Consider the following 14,107-nt stretch of genomic DNA (forward strand, 5'->3'; position numbering starts at 1 on the left):
GACAAAGAATTCATGTTCATCTCCACTGTACCATGATATCCGCTCAGTCACTTCAGTCGTGTCTGGCTCTCTGTGACCCCATGGACTATAGCCCGCCAGGCTCCTCTGTCCATAGGATTCTCCAGGTAAGAATACTGGGGTGGGTTGCCATGCCCTCCTCAGGGGCTATTCCTGACTCAGGGGTTAAACTCATGTCTCCTGTGCTTCCTGCATTGGCAGGCAGATTCTTTACCACTATAAGGCACCCCCAGAGACTCCTGGAAATATTTGAAGAGCACTTGATATAAGGTCAATGATTTACAGTAGAAAGAGGAAGGAAATGTCAGTAGAACTGGGTTGTTAGTGTTAAAATACAAACTTATCTGTAGCTAGTAAAGCCTGGGAAGATTAAAATAGAGCAAAGTTACTTGCAACGTACCTTTATGGTCAGTTGATTTACCCAAACTATTCAAACAAAGTATTCATAACCCCCAAGTGCCCACTGTGTATGTCTCGGTGCCCATCCTCAGCACCACACTCTCAGCCCAGAAGCTGTCAGCAAAGCACCTGACACTTTTCTCCTTGCTGACTCTGAGGCTACTAGGGTTTTACCTCCCTCCTCTCAAACACTATCTTAAGAGAGTACATTAACTCTGGTCCTCCTGGCTGAGTGGGAAAACCATCTTGATTACTGAAAGGGTTCCATTCCTCTTACCTCTTACTTCTTGGATTTTGAGCTCTTTCCAATCACTCGACCTTGGGTCACCCAGGAGAAGAAAGCTCATCTCACCTTTCCCCTTCTTGCCTTCCATGCCTTCTCTATTAGTTTGACTCCTTATTGCATGCAACAGTACAAAACTCTTGCTGACATAAATATATATATATATATATATCTTTATACACATATACGGGCTTCTCTGGTGGCTCAGGAGTAAAATCTCTGCCTGCCAATGCAGGAAATGGGGGTTGGATCTTCTGGGTTAGAAGGAAACGGCAACCTACTCCAATAGTCTTGCCTGGGAAATCCTATGGGATTGCAGAGTCAGATATGACTGAGTGACTAAACAACAACATACACACACACACACACACACATATATATATATATATACATATTTTTGCAGCCCTGAACATCTAGAAAAATTTACTGAATCTCTAGAAAGGTAGGGGGAAAAAAAACAGGTATGGAAAAAGATAGGAATAAAATATATGAAGCAACACTCAGAACCCTAGCCTAAGTCATGCCAAAAAGTCAGTTTCTTAACATCTTAATGCCAGTCTTGGATACTTAACATCACTCCTGGAGCACTACCACATATGCTCCTGGGAACCTGATTTTGTCGCTACTGCTGCTGTAGCTCACGACTACCAAGTGGAAACTCCACTCCCTTTGCTTGCTTGAATCATTAATTACCCATGTGTTCCCATGGTGCCTGCATCTGATAGGCTAACCCTACATCATCTATACCCATTCTAGCTGGAAGAAAGGCTAGACCATTTATTTTCAGATTCTGTTCAGGAAGAAAGTGACAGGTGTCTACCATGACTCATGACGTGAACAATCCCCAGTAAAGAGAATTGAGATGATTGCCAGGGAATGAAACCAAAATAATTAATATAATTCATCCCTTGAACTGTATAGTATCCACATACAACTTTCTTCAATTTTTTAAGGTTTAAAAAGTGCTTCTACACAATTAATGCCTTAACTATCACTTATATGCTGGAAGCACCTATAGCCCTTATTTAAGAAGGGACAATCCAAATTTTAATTAATGTTGTGCTTTAAGTCCTAGATCTCTTGCAACTGAGCGCCAAAGAATTGATGCTTTTGAACTGTGGTGTTGGAGAAGACTCTTGAGAGTCCCTTGGACTGCAAGGAGATCCAACCAGTCCATTCTGAAGGAGATCAGCCCTGGGATTTTTTGGAAGGAATGATGCTAAAGCTGAAACTCCAGTACTTTGGCCACCTCATGCGAAGAGTTGACTCATTGGAAAAGACCCTGATGCTGGGAGGGATTGGGGGCAGGAGGAGAAGGGGACGACAGAGTATGAGATGGCTGGATGGCATCATCAACTCGATGGACATGAGTTGAGTGAACTCCGGGAGTTGGTGATGGACAGGGAGGCGTGGAGTGCTGCGATTCATGGGGTCGCAAAGAGTCGGACACGACTGAGCAACTGAACTGAACTGATGATACATTTCAATGTTCTGTGACATGTGTACTAAACTGTGTCCAGTTTTCCAGTAGAGGAATAGAATTCTAATTTCTAAAGGGCCCCATTGGAACAGCATTAAATTTAGACCACTTGCCAAGGCAGTACTATAGAGCTGCCAAGATATCCGTTGAGTTCTATTTAGAGACTTCACATTCTTTAAAGTACATGTGTACTAAACTGTACACATGTGTACATGTGTACTAAACTGTAAACTGAACAACAACCTGATATAAAAGAATATATACCAAACTACCTGACATAAAAGGAAATAAGAGGAAACACACATGTATTGGATCGCCAAAAAAACACTTCCTGAAGTTTTTGCATTTTATCTTATGGAAAAATCCAAATGAATGTTTTGGCCAACCATATATATATATACACATACATACACACAAACACACACTCACACACACTAATGTGGTAAAGAAGAAATTGTGGGAGAACACTATAATCCTATCTCTATGGCTATTCACAAAGGCGCTTTTTTTTTAATGACTCCTTGCCTTTTTCTCCCTTCTTATAATTTTTCCCAGCAGCTAGCTGGTCAGTTTTCCAGTAGAGGAATCGAATTCTAATTTCTAAAGGGCCTCATTGGAACAGCATTAAATTTAGACCACTTGCCAAGGCAGTACTATAGAGCTGCCAAGATATCCAGTGAGTTCTATTTAGAGACTTCACATTCTTTAAAGTACATCATCTATGTTAGCACCTTTGATGGTCAAGATCAATCATTAGAGCCACATCATAGCCCTCCTTTTTAATGGATAATTTCAGTGGCTTGAGGATCCCAAAATGGTGAGGTAGAAGTTTTATCTTCTAATTTAACATAAGGGACACTTGATGTATCCCTTAGTAGAAGCATTTCTCCCTGAGTACAAACACCTCTGCACTAGTATGGCATTTTAGGGACAGGAAAGGAAATATTTCTAGCCATAATCAGATGTTATTGTGAACATGTGATACCCAGTTCCATCCACGAGTTCCTCAATACATGAGCAATACAACATCCTGTGTTAGTTGCTGGTTAAGGGTATCAATAGGGAGCTTCCCTGGTGGCTCAGTGGTAAAGAACCCACCTGCCAAGCAGGAGACACTGGTTCGATATCTGGGTCAGGATGATTCCCTGGAGAAGGAAATGATAACCCACTCCAGTATTCTTTCCTGGGAAATCATGGACAGAGGAGCCTGGAGGACTGCAGTTCACAGGTCACAAAGAGTTGGACATGATTTAGTGACTAAACAGCAGCAGCAGCAAGAGTATCAGTGTGTCCTAGAGGACAATATCCTACATACACAATGGTGACTTCTCAACAAACATGATAATTATTTGGCCATCCCCCTATTCTGAAAGATCAACAGCTACAGGGGCCCCCAGTCTCCAGGCCACAGACTTGTACCTCCGGTCAGATCAGCAGCCGCAGTAGATTAGAAATAAAGTGCACAATAAATGTAGGGCTTGAATCATCCCCAACCACTCCCTGCTCCTTGGGTCTGTGGAAAAATTGTCTTCCATGAAACTGGTCTCTGGTGCAAAAAAGTCAGAGACAGCTAAAGAAGATCATGGTAAAATGTGTGAATCTGATGGGCAACTGCTCACTAAATTGAGTTCCTTGGTCAGGGGCAAGACTGTGTGGATACTTCATGATGTTGTAAAAGGAAATCTGTAAGTTCATGGTTTTGCAATTGCATGAAAAGCAGGGCAAGGAAATCCCAGAGCAGAATAACTTCTACACAGTGGTGGTGGCTTAGTCGCTAAGTCATGTCTGACTCATTGCAACCCCATGGACTGTAGCCTGCCAAGCTTCTCTGTCTGTGGGATTTTCTAGGCAAGAATACTGGAATGGGTTGTCATTTATTTCTCCTGGGAATTTTCCAGACAGAGGGATCAAACCCAGGTCTCCTGCATTGAAGGCAGATTCTTTAACAAATGAGCCAGCAGAAATAGCAGTGTCTAAAATACTCAACCTGCAATTATATTTCTACTTTAGGGTCATATTTTCCACATACTTATCAATAGTTTTCTCCACTAAGGGCCTTCTGATGAGCTTTCATGTAGAAGCAAATAGTCTTACATCCAAACACATATTCATTATACATTTTACTTCTTCTTTTTTCATTCTCCTTTTAATTTCCTTCACTTCCCCACCAAATATTAGCCATGGCCTAGTGAGCAATATAGCTACTCAGCTCAAGACATTTTTTGTAGTCCAGGCCATACGGACAATTTGGGCTTTCCTCGTGGCTCAGGTGCAATGCAGGAGACCTGGATTCAACCCTGGGTTGGGAAGATCTCCTGCAGAACATGGAAATCCCCTCCAGTATTCTTATTTGGACAATTCGATGGACAGAGGAGCCTGGCGGGCTACAGTTCATGAGGTCGCAAAGCATCGCACATGACTGAGTGACTAAGTACAGCACAGCACAGCACTCCAGGTTCTGCCCAGTGGGAAGATTTTCATTTTCCTTCAAAGCAAACCCTGCAGTCAGCTATGATATTGCAACAATACATTTCCATCATGCTAGGCCCACTTTTCCTAGCAACTCTTCATGAGGCTAAAAGATGCAAGCTGAGGGAAGGACAGCATTATGGCAAAATAGAAATATCCAAGCCACTTACAAGGTTATTTTTTTCAGAATCCTGCTTATAACACAAAGTTTATAAATCCCTTTTATTTTCTGATATTTGCCTTTATCCTCTGTCACACATGTGTCTTTTCAAAATGAAAGCAGAATACATCTGATATTTTCTGCTTTGGGAGTAAAGAAAAAAAAGGGTCAGCCAGACTGAGAGTTGCATGTCAGTAGCTAGGTCCTCTATTTATTTGCCCCCATTAAAAGGCCACATCTGGAAACTGCAGCTGCTACAGGAGTAACCATCCAATTAAGCTTCCAGCAATTCACCATCATTCTCCAAGTTCATATCCAGCCCCTGTAAGCAATAGGCAAGCTGGCAGATTAAAAGCAAACATGAAGAACTCATTACCCCTGTTCCTTTCAAAACTGAAAACGGCACTGATACTCATATTTCTCTTAGATGTACTATTTATTAGGGAGATGGAGCTCCAGAGGTTTCCACTTAGTCCTTTTTAGCATAATAGCTCTTGTTCTCTAGGGCAGGAAATAGAAGAATGGATTTTGCCTATCGCTAAGCATCTCCCTTACTTCTACACTTGAGTGCAGAACAATAACCACAGGAGAGCATCAAGGTCCCACAGGGCCTGGCATATGGCAGATGAACCAAGACCCCACTTATGTCTGACTCGCAGGGCATTCTGGGCCCCCAGGAATTAGAATGAACACAGATCTAGTAACAACAACAAAAACAAAAAACTTCTGAAGTCTTGGAATAGCCCTTTTCCTTGTGCCAACCAAAAACCTTTGAGCTACCTGGCAACTGAGCAGAGACCCTTGAAAGGCTAAAAGTCAGAAACTCTGTTAGTACTTTGACACTATCAGTGGTTGTATCTTCAAAGACACCATTTTTTTATTCAAGGCTTCTGGGTGTGTGAACTGACTTAAGTGTGGAAACTGGACATGGATCTATGAGTGTCAAAAGATATATCAAGTCAGCTTTCTGTTCACCAGATATAGAAATTTTCCATTTATACAAATCAGATACAAACTTTGGAGGTTTCCCATCCATTTTAGTGCTAGGGTCCCGTGATTAATTTGGCGATACCAAAAATCCCAGCTGGACTAATCACTGTTATCGTCAGGGAGGCTTTGCAGACCACTGCAATAACTGCAACAAGCGGTGTAACCATGTCATAGGTTTAACTATTCATAGCTGCTCCATATGAGGAATCATGATCCAGCGATGTAAAGAACCAGAGCTACAGAGTAGCCTAGACGTTAGATATGGCTAGGTGGAAACTGCTACCTTGCATCCTGTTACCTCCACTGAAGTCAGAGAACCCACTTCACGGCAATGTTGCCACTGTTTCAGGCTTAGAGAGAACAACTGTAAAAATGATCTTCAGGCACACTTGTTAGTCACCCAGTGCCTTGGTGAAAGAAGTATATGCTAGGCCTTCTTATGGGACACAATTTGGGGATGGGTGGACAGGTTACATATTAATCCTTCCTTCAACATCCCCATCTTTATAAGTCATTAAGTTCTCTGTATTAATTCTCACATTGTGTGTGTGTGTATGTGTGTGTGCACTCAGTCAAGTCTGACTCTGTCACACCATGGACTGTAGCCCACCAAACTCCCCCATCCACGGGATTTCCCAGGCAAGGACACTGGAGTGTGCTGCCGTTTCCTTCTCCAGGGGATCTTCCTGAAGCTGTGTTGCTTGCAGCTCCTTCATTGGCAGGTGGGTTCTTTACCACCTGAGCCATCAGGGAAGCCCTCAGTTCTCACATTATAATCATCTAAATAAGTTTTAAGTATCAACACCTGGGTCCTAATCCTGGACATTCAGTGTGCTTAACCTGAGTTTGCTTGAGCATTGGTATTTTCCAAACATTCCAGGGGATTCTAACACAGAGCCAAAATCCAGAACCACTGCCACCATTTCCCTATGGATGTAGCCTGAAAGCACTCTTGCTAGTAAGTTCCATAACAATCAGGATTCTTAAGCAATAGAATCCAACTCTGATTTAAGCAATGATATATAGTGAAATGATCAAGTACCTCACAGGATTGCAGGGAACACTATATAAAACATGGCTTGGAAAAAGACACAAAGAATAAGGCAGGCATCACGCAGGATTAGCATAAAATCCTGCAACAAAACTAGTCTGGTTTGTACATCACAGCTTACTCTATAACAACAGCGGGTCATGAGAGTTGGAGGTTGCCACTGTCCTGCTCTCTGTAGCCCTGGTTCTTTATATCACGGGATCATGATTCCTCACATGGAACAACTATGACTAGTTAAGCCTGCTGCTGCTTCTGCTAAGTCACTTCAGTCGTGTCCGACTCTGTGCAGTCCCATAGATGGCGGCCCACCAGGCTCCCCTGTCCCTGGGATTCTCCAGGCAAGAGTACTGGAGTGGGGTGCCATTGCCTTCTCCACTAGTTAAGCCTATGGCATGGCTATATCTCTTGTTGCTGAGAAGACTGGGGGAGGAAATATCTGCCATTTTCTATATTTTACAGGAAGGCACTCTCTGGATTGCGTCAATATTCAAGATAAATTACTCCAAAAATATCAAAACATGGTTCAGCTGCTAGGTGGCCAAAAAATGATAGATATTTCCCATATTGTGTCATGACATCATAATGAAACATATCAATATGTAACACTACTAGGGAAAGAAAAATTATGTGAATAGAAAATCTTGAAACTTTTACTTCACATGTGATACACATTTAATGTTAACTATAAAAGTTTAAAATTTTTCTAAAATAGGTTATACATTCTTTCATACTTACAGGTGACATAAAATGAAATTTAAATTTGCGTTACTGAAATCATTTGGAACAGCAATTGTTAACTTAGGGTATAAAACCATAGTTACTAAGGTCCTGATAGCCTTCTATGATCCCATTAAAAGGTCCCAAATGCTAGAGTTGTAGGGTCCTGTACTTTAGACTTTTTCTTCTCCTTGGCTTCCAGGTTCTTCTATTGTGTCTCTTTTTAGTCCAAATGTTTTTTTTTTTAATTTTTCCTTTCTAATCTTCTGTAGGCTGGGAAAACAAGTAACTCTGAGAATTGGCCTATAATAAATTAGAGACTTTACGTGGTCTGAGCCTTGGGTATTTCTATGATTAAAGTGACAGCAAAGGTATTAGTCACTCAGTTGTGTCCAACTCTCTGTGACCCCATGGACTATAGCCCGCCAAGCTCCTCTGTCCATGGACTTCTCCACGAAAGATTACTGGAGTGTCTTGCCATTCCCTTCTCCAGGGGATCTTCCTGACCCAGGGATCAAAGCTGGGTTTCCTGCATTGCAGGCAGATTCTTTACCATCTGATCCACCAGAAAAGTCATAAATTTACTTCTGCTATTTCGAATGCTCAGGAGGCAGTTATGTTTACTTCTGTGGTTCCCAGGTAACTAGTGATATTAGGTAATAGAATCTCCACTTGCATAAAGAAGAAAAGAAAAGGAAATATTCTTTGGTAAGATTCTATGAGAGCCACTTTGAAGACATAATCTCATTGGAGCTTCACAACAACTCTTTGGGAAAGGTTTTACAGAAGGAGAAAGCTGAGGCTGGAAGGTTCCAAGACAGATTAAGAAATAGAGTCTATTTCCCTTCGGTTTTTTTTTGTTTTTTTTTTTTTAATTGAAGGATAATTGCTTTACAGAATTTTGTTGTTTTCTGTCAAACCTGAACATAAATCAGCCATAGGTATACATATATCCTCTCCCTTTAGAACCTCACTCCCATCTCCCTCCACATCCCACCTGTCTAGGTTGATACAGAGCCTGTTTGAGTTTTAAAATTTGTTTTAAAATCCCTTCGTTTTAAAATTTGACTGAACTTTGTGTTTCCCTTGATGAAAAGAAAGTGATAGATGGGATGTCCTGGAAATTCTAGGGCTGAGTCACAAGAAGGCTTGTGTCTCCTGCCTGGGTCCATAGGGATGTTCACTCTGGGAAAAGCTATCTTCAACTGACATGCTGAAGATGTCAGGCACTGCTGTGCTCTTCCACAGGCCTACCAGAGCCACCTTCCAGTCATCCCCAACACAGTGCCAGCCATGCACAAGAAGCCACAGAAGCCCATCCCCCACCTGAATACCGCTGAGAGACAGTGAATGCTACTTGAAGCTAACGAAGCACCAGCTGGGCCCATCCAGATTCCTGACCCGCAAAATCATGAGGTATAACAAAAAGTGTCGCTTTGAGTTCCTTGGTTTCTGGGTAGGTTTTACACAGAGCAATAGATAATCAGAAAAGACATTAAGTAAATTGATTGGATCTTTTAGCTAAAACATGTGTTCAAATCAAGAGTCAAACTCAGATCGTTTTAACATCCTTTAATTTCATAGTGGGCTTTCCAGGTGGCTCAGTGGTAAAGAATCTGCCTGTAATGCAGGAGACATAGGTTTGATCCCTGGCTCAAGAAGATTCCCCTGGAGAAGGCAATGGCAACCCAATCTAGCATTCTTGCCTGGGAAATCCCATGGACAGAGGAGCCTGTGGACTACAGTCCATGGGTTCACAAAAGAGTTGGACATAACTGAGTGACTAAACAACAACAATTTCATACTGCCTCCAATGACAGACTAGGATATTTATACTTTGAAATTATTATTTAAATAGACAAAATGTCAAAGTATTTTTTCTGTTTTAGTATCCCAATTTTGTATAAAGCTTATAGCTTAAAAAGTGTCACACTTTCTCTTATCTTTCTTTCTTATAACCATGCATTGAAATAAATCCTATTGTTTCTATTTTATAAAAGAAGAGGCTACAAACAAATGAAACTGTGTCTCCAGTCTGGGTTCTCTTACTCCAAATGGGAAACTCTTACCATTAAATTAAAATACTTTTTAATCTGTTCCATACTTGGTCCTTTATAATGAAATTTTTAAAGACAAAATAATCTATCTTCAGTTTGGATTCCAGTGGAGGGCTTAGTGTTATTGCTATCTTCATGCCAAAATAAAACTTCAGGATGAGAAAGCAGAAATTTATGCCAAGGAAATTAATACTGTTACTTTAAGTTCCAATTCTTACTTTAAGTTTTATAGTATCCCATTTACTAAAGTTGTCCCTTCCTGCACTAAACAGTTTCTACTCAGCCGAGAAATCCAGAAAGTGTTTCTATCAGCAAAATATTCATTAGCCCCTTTAAATGCTAAAGTGATGTAGCTGATGGCAGTAGGCATTGATATTAAGTTCCATCCTCTCCAATTAAAATATTATATTCCTCTTCCTGATCATTCTTTTGGACCCCAGCTGATCTCTATGTTCATTTTTATGACCAGTCCTACTTGTCTAAAAACTATGAAATCAATAAATGAGCTAGACAATTATAAAGAGCAGCAGACATTTCTTTAGAGTTTCAGACTATACCTTGCCCATTTCTAATGAGTTTTTTTAAAACATCCATTTTTAAAGATACCATTAATTGCCTTAAAACCTTTTCAAAATTGAGCAAAAGAATACATTCTAAATAAACCAGAATAAAAATAAGCTTCCATTTACACTGTTATTTATGTGGATGATGAAATAGTAGATGTCACCTACTTCTCCCTAAATCCACCTCACGAAACTGATGTAGTGAACAAATACACTTCATCTCCTTGTACAGTTAAAATCTGGCCAGAACTTACAGACATTCAGTACACAGTACACTATTCAGGAACTTACTGTGAAAAGTACATCTAGAAAACAACCAGGTAAAGGAATATCAGGCAGAATCCTGAAGTTATTAAAAACAAAAATGCTGGGCATTGCTTTGGTGATTGACAAAGATAAAAACTCAGAAGTTGGAAAGAACAATCTCCTAGTGACAGCTACATATTGGCACTTGCCATCTGCCTCTATAAGGATTAAATCATGTTCTGATTTTCAGCATCTTCTGAAAGGAGTTCAGAAAAGAGGGCACTCGTTTCTGAACTTCTCAGAAATGAAGCACTGTGTACTCGGAGAAACAGGCAGAGCAGTTCTTCAGATAGTTAAATATCTTCAGGAACCAATTTTATGAATCCAACCCTTATATCTCCTCATATCTAGAAAAGCACTAAAAACCCTTCACAGTGACATATGCTTCTCAAGATTAGCAATAAGCTTCATGAGACTAGCAGAAACCTGCAAAAAAAAAAAAAAAAAAAGTGCTTGACTGCATGTATTCCCTCTTCACCAAAACCACATATATACTGACCTTCCTCTCTGTCCCTTTGGAGCAGTATCGCAGAGCTATCTTAAATGTTGTCTCCCTGGCTATAGTCCTCATTTTGCCCCAAGTAAAACTTAACTTACAACTCTCATTTTGTGCAACTTTTTAAGTTGACAGTTTGGGGAAGGTCTGAGTGATTGAAGGGAAGTTTTACCCTAAGGGTATAGAGTTAGGGAGATGAAAGCTGACATAAAATGCAAGTTGCAAAACAGCTATACAACTACTGTGATATCGAGCTTTCACTCAAATTTATCCTGGCAAGATCTGCTAAATTATGTAATATTCATCACATTAATTCTTGGACCTGAGTAATCAACAGTTACTCATTTTCAATTGGAAATTTTCTCTTTAAATTTTCCTTCTTTTTATTCTTATTAAGTTTTGGACAACTTCATCTGCTTTGATTAGATATATACTTTTCAAAACCAATTTGGACCATGACCAACTGAATATAAATTTCATTACAAAAACCAAATGTGGATTTCTCTCATTTTTCAAAGACTGCCACACAGTAATCTCATTAATTCTCCTAACCCTGGATAAGAAACTTTCTTATGTACGCAAATGATAAAAAAATCAGCAGAAAATCTATGGTAAATGGAAATAGACAATAGTGTTGAAAAATGTAGCTATTGGCTTCATTTCTTATTTTTCTGTTTTTCAGTATTGACATATTTTCAATTGTTACAGTAATGCATTTCAAATGCAGGTCAACCATCCTTTATAACCATAAAAAAATTCAAGTATCTACCTTCCAGATCCTCTTAATAGAGGAAATCTCTACATTTAGCACTAAAAAAATTCTAAAACTGACTACAGGCTAGGAATAAAAAAAAATAGAAAAAAATAGATGGAGGGTGAAAATTAAGATAGCATGAAGATTCTCATTAAAAAAAAAAAAAAAACTCTTTAAAACTAGAACAAAGACTGTAATGTTTTAATCTACATGAGAAATACATCTCTCCATCTCTAGTCCAATATCCTCAATTTACTGCTGAGTAGAGTACATCATGAGAACTGCTGGGCTGGAAGAAACACAAGCTGGAATCAAGATTTCCAGGAGAAATATCAATAACCTCAGATAGGCAGATGACACCACCCTTATGGCAGAAAGTGAAGAGGAACTAAAAAGCCTCTTGATGAAGGTGAAAGAGGAGAGTGAAAAAGTTGGCTTAAAACTCAACATTCAGAAAATGAAGATCATTACATCTGGTCCCATCACTTCATGGGAAATAGATGGGGAAACAGTGGAAATAGTGTCAGACTTTATTTTTGGGGGCTCCAAAATCACTGTAGATGGTGGCTCCAGCCATGAAATTAAAAGACGCTTACTCCTTGGGAGAAAAGTTGTGACCAACCTAGACAGCATATTGAAAAGCAGAGACATTACTTTGCCAACAAAGGTCCATCTAGTCAAGGCTATGGTTTTTCCTGTGGTCATGTATGGATGTGAGAGTTGGACTGTGAAGAAAGCTGAGCAGCGAAGAATTGATGCTTTTGAACTGTGGTGTTGGAGAAGACTCTTGAGAGTCCCTTGGACTGAAAGGAGATCCAACCAGTCCATTCTGAAGGAGATCAGCCCTGGGATTTCTTTGGAAGGAATGATGCTAAAGATGAAACTCCAGTACTTTGGCCACCTCATGCAAAGAGCTGACTCACTGGAAAAGACCCTGATGCTGGGAGGGATTGGGGGCAGGAGGAGAAGGGGACTACAGAGGATGAGATAGCTGGATGGCATCACTGACTCGATGGACGTGAGTCTGAGTGAACTCCGGGATTTGGTGATGGACAGGGAGGCCTGGCGTGCTGCGATTCATGGGGTCGCAAAGAGTTGGACACGACTGAGTAACTGAACTGAACTGAACCAAAACAGGTCTTAAAGCATTCATTAACTTGCCTGAAATTTCAAAAATTAGAATAAAAATCTTAAGACCACTATTTCTATATAAGATGAAATTCACAAGACAAAAGAAGTTTCTCAAATATAGTATATAGGTATTGTCACAAATTATTTGTATGTGTATTCAGCAGGCTTAGGAAAAATCTTAATAAAGTCCTGGTTAATCTTTCCAGTTTTTTCCATCTTATTTTTTTGTGTGTTTATCAAATGAATATGTGCATGAGATGAAAACATTAAATGATTTATATCCTAGTCCTACTTATCCAGCTCCATCCCTTCAAAGGCAACATATTAAAACTTCTCCTATTTGTATTTTAAGTATCATTGTATCTGTAAATAATTTACTTATATTTCTTTATTAACATCAGGCATTATATATGAAATTACTTATACCAACCATACACCCACCACCCACTACCTTCTGTTCCCTATGCCAGCCTCCTGGTACAGTTATATTTCAACTTTTAGTTATATTTATATTTATGCTTCTGTTATATTTATGTTTCTCTTTTGTTTACTCTACCAACTGCAAGCAGTATATTCCATTTCCATACTTATGATCACTCCTGTTCGTCGCCTCACTTCTGTTTGCCCTGCACCTTCAATTTTTTTATCCATACTTTAACTTTCTAAAGGATTAAGGATGATAATGTGTCTTTCCACCACTTCATCTAGATGTTGACTCAATGTGTTGGGTATGAGAAAAACAGCATTTATATTACTTAGGCTACATAAACATTTTTCACTTAAGTTTACATAGAATAGGATTACTGTCCTCTTTTACATCATTATTTTCTCTTTCCTTTTCCTGGAATCTCTAAAGATCTTTAATGTTTTCTTGTATTCTCCGCCTTTGATATGTCCTTAGGTTTATCCTTAGTCTGGCATACTACTGAAGCTGTGCAATGCATGTTCCCATTTGGTTACCTTCTAGAGTTCTCCATTCTCCTGTCTCAATCACTCAAAACCTTCTGTAGTCCTGCTTCACTGAAATCTTCTGGGGATTTTCTGTCATTGCTCTTCAGAGCTATATCTAAATGAAAGTCCTAGATCAGATGCATTATTTCTTAATTTACTCCCTCACTTTACTTACGCACATCCTCAAGTACCAACCAAAGAAAGAATATGGAGAATTAAGCTTTCTGATGAAAATATTTTCCCATTAGAACTTAGCAATTATTGTTTCTTTATCTTCCAAAG

Source organism: Bos mutus, chromosome 1 (genome assembly GCF_027580195.1).
Source record: "Bos mutus isolate GX-2022 chromosome 1, NWIPB_WYAK_1.1, whole genome shotgun sequence".
Lineage (NCBI taxonomy): Eukaryota > Metazoa > Chordata > Mammalia > Artiodactyla > Bovidae > Bos > Bos mutus.